The sequence below is a fragment of the Xiphias gladius genome, chromosome 18, assembly GCF_016859285.1.
Source record: "Xiphias gladius isolate SHS-SW01 ecotype Sanya breed wild chromosome 18, ASM1685928v1, whole genome shotgun sequence".
In the NCBI taxonomy this organism is placed as follows: domain Eukaryota; kingdom Metazoa; phylum Chordata; class Actinopteri; order Istiophoriformes; family Xiphiidae; genus Xiphias; species Xiphias gladius.
In genome coordinates this window covers 7,559,358-7,563,360 of record NC_053417.1, presented here as the reverse complement: position 1 = coordinate 7,563,360, position 4,003 = coordinate 7,559,358, and positions in this window count along the sequence as shown.

Sequence of the window (4,003 nt, the reverse complement as noted above, 5' to 3'; positions counted from 1 at the left end):
TATAAAACATCCGGTGTGAAACAATAACTTCCTCCAGTGTAATATAATATAATATAATATAATATAATATAATATAATATAATCGTTTTCCCAAGTTAACCCCAATGTTTTGGACTTTTCGTTCATTTCAACTTCATCTGCCACTGTTATTATTTGCATGATCACGTTAAAGCTGTGATCCACACAAGCTTTCATGTTGTCTTTCCAAACCAGACTATTCACAGTATGGTTCGCAGTTCATAAGGTGATTATAGAAAAGTATTTGGGCCAATAATACTAATCTATATATACTCAATTGTATAGGTCTTTACTGGAAGAAATGTTTATGAGAGTAAATTTACATGAAAATGAAGCATACCCATCTTTTGTGGAGATGGAACAAATATACTTTAGTTCTAATAATATCTATAGATATATCTGCCATATTTGTGAATATACATCAAGCACATGGAGAGTTGTACAATATCTTTGGGGTCTGTTCTTTTGGTTCCTCTGGCATTATGAATTGAAGACCTGGCTATATCCAAAAGTCAAAGCAAGGGTGTCCATGTGGTAAGGTAATGTTTACTTTTCCCTGTGTTCAAAAGAATAGTTTGTTGTTGTTTTTTGAGTTTAGAAAATACAGGATCAATGGGAGCTGTTTGGTTTGTACGTCTCATTAAATTATGCAATGATTTTGGAAGATGTCATCGAGGAAAGACTAAGGTTGACATTTTTGAAATTGCTTTTGGGTATTATCAAGTAATAGATCAGTTTCAAATATTAGATGATGTTGCACTATGTCAGCATCATAGACTATATATGCTCAAAGCCACAGAGGATGCCTCAAAAGGTCCTTTAAAGATTCAAAATGTTCAAGGAAAGACCATAAACCTTCTCCAACCACCTGGTGCATAATCAGAACATTTTACAGCCATTCAAAGACATTACTGAGTTAAAAACATTAAGCATTTCTAGGTATCAGGAGACATTTTGCTGCCCATTTTATTTGCAGTGAACTTGTTAATGTCGTTGTCGTTGATAATTTCTTACCTACTTGGGTACCCAGCTCTGTTTCCATGGAGATGTGGGATAAGAATGCTGTAGTGTTCCACCGGATATTTGTCTGCTATTCTGAATATTAATATGTAATTTTTAGGTGTATATAATATTTTATATAACAAGGTCTTTCTTCTCAAAATGGCAGACCACTCTGCATTGTCAGTGTGTACCTGTCCGCGAGGGGGCACTGAGCCTTCCAGAGTTAGCACCGTGCAGGGAAAACCAGTCAAGTACAGACCACTGCCGTCTACTAGGGCCCATGGCTGCCTCACCAGCCCTAAGCCCTGGAGCCAGTTCTAACCTCTTCACCCTAGCACTGGTGGAAAAGGTAATATGTAAACAGCAACATTAATGTTTGATGTTTATCACAGAAATTATTTTCACCTGACAGTTAAAATCAAGTGAAACCAAAATATGTGCCGATTTAACTCTTCTCAATGTGCAAATTTCACCTGTTTAAACATACAGAAACCACAAGGGTCCTGACTATTTCCCTGCTTAAAAGGTCCTACAGGTGACATAGTAAGATCAGTGAGTCTACACCTCATGATACATTAGTATATTTACAATAATAAAATGACACAGGAAAAAGCACAGGAGGGCACTGTTACTCCAGCAGAGACAGAGCAGCAACATGTTTATCTTCTTCAGTACAGACACAGAAAAATCTCTGAAATGACAAAGTGTTTCTATATTTGAGCAAATCACTTTTTGAATGCAGGGGAGGGCGTACCGTGAAATCTACAACACTCAGCATTTCTGCTTTGCAGTCCACTATCTGCACAGGAGGTGATGAAACCGGAGACTAACTGCCGTACTCCCAGTTTGAGTTGCCCTTTATCACTGAGAGGGAGTCATATAAGGAGGTGAAAGACAACAGTTGGATTACAACCAATGAATTTATGACAGGTTGACCTCAGTGAACACATGAACTATGGCACATGAATGTCTCACACAAGGAGGAATGGCTCTCTCAGTCTCAGTTGAGGCTTTAAAAGTGCTGGAACCCAGAGCTTTATGGGCAGGTTGTTGACTGCTGCAGACTCAGGTGAGTACAAATTAAGCTTCTTTGAATGTGGGGATATGAATGGAATTCTGCTGAGTGACAATCATCAAATCACTGCCTTTTGAATCTATTTATTTATTCATGTGGTCCAATTAAACAACATATTGTAAATCCTTGATTGACATGATTCATCTGCATCAAAATTTTAAATGTTGTGTAAAAAACAATCTCACCTGGATTAAAGCGCAATTACATGCATTTTAAGCAGTTTATTAAGGCTTAAGTTATCAAACTGCAACTTTGAATCTTGTCTTTACTATACATCATGATTAAAAAACAACTCTACATTTTGTTGACTTTTGTCGACAACAGAGTTGTGGACATTTTGATGCACGTGAACAACTCTTCATCCCCACTGAGTCAGAGTTTATGTGTCTAGGCGGAGCAGTGAAGCGGTGAGTGAACTGTGATTCCAGGCAGCAGATAAACGTCTGAGGAGAGGAAGGACTTCTCACATGGAACCCAGCGGTACCGGCAGTGTGCAGTTTAATCGCTGGAACGAGGACAACATCAACATGAACGTAGAGGCGTCACAGTCTACTACGATGAGGTGAAACAAAGTGGCACCTGACATAAAGATCCAAAGACTGAATATTCAGTTTTCATATTACTGAGAATGTTCTGATGCTATTTAAGAACAAACCTACAGAGGTGTTGGAAGATGTGTATGAGATAAGCCAAATCACTTGAATCTTCTTGTACTCATAAATACTGGAAAACCTTTATAGTCAAACAAAAGTTCAGCAACAGCTGGTTTACCCTTTGGCTTTACCTCCCCTCTTCCTCCATTCGCAGGCTCTACAACAGATTCTGTATTGGCAGAACTGGAATAATAGTGAAGACAGCAGGAGCTCTGGCTGCACTGGTGTCCATCTACATCATAGGATACGCGACAGGATACTACGTCCACAGGTGCTGATGGTGGAGCCGGAGAGAAAAGCACTCGGCCATTATGGATAAGCCACGAATTTAAAAAGACCATGTTGACAATTAGGCATTTTTACGCCGAAGAGAAATCAATGCAAGTGTGTTTAAGAAATGACTGTTAATTTCATTCTTATAGAAAAATGACACAAAAGATTCATATAGAACTTTGCAAGTAAAACTTAATCAAAAGTGAAAAATGAAAGTTATGTAAAAGTTTATTTTCGTAATTTTGTCTATTCTGATGAAGACCTGTTGTATTAATAAAACTGCAGTGTTGTAACCATGCATCAACAGACAGTCAACTGACTTTCAAAGAGCAAAAGTATCAAATTGTGTCTTGCCAAGTGCAGGAAATATGTTTATATCTTGTATTTGAATCCCATACATTCAATATATATATATATTCAATATCCTGAATATATATGTTCAATATATCAATAATATTTGGTTTACAAAGAGTTTGTCCAGTGACAGCAGCAATGATAACTGAGAAGAGACTGGAGCTGGTGTCAACATGCTCATCATGTCACTGGCTTGAGGATCATTACTGTCATTCTTCTTTTGTCTTACCGGAGGCCCCACCTGCAGCAAGAACAACACTGATTTATCTCTATTTATTTTTTTAGACTCCCGATTTGCTCCCCCACAATATGTAACTAATACACGCAACTTTTTATTTTCTTTCATTGCCCTACAAATCGGCTATTGGGTGTTATATCCTTTTGGTAAGGCTAACTTATTCTTGTGTACTGATACAGCAACATTGTGTTCCCCTCTCTCAGAGGTGAGATAGGTGGTGGAGGGGTGGAGCGCCAGGCTGCGGCGGGCCTAGTTTGTCTTGGTTTAGATGGACCCACTGGATGTTTCGACCTGCTCAGGACGTGTGCAGTGTTGGCTGATTTTGCAGCCTCTTGGAGGTTAATGAATGACTAAGCTGTACTAATGTCTGCAAAGCCTGCTCTGTCATTT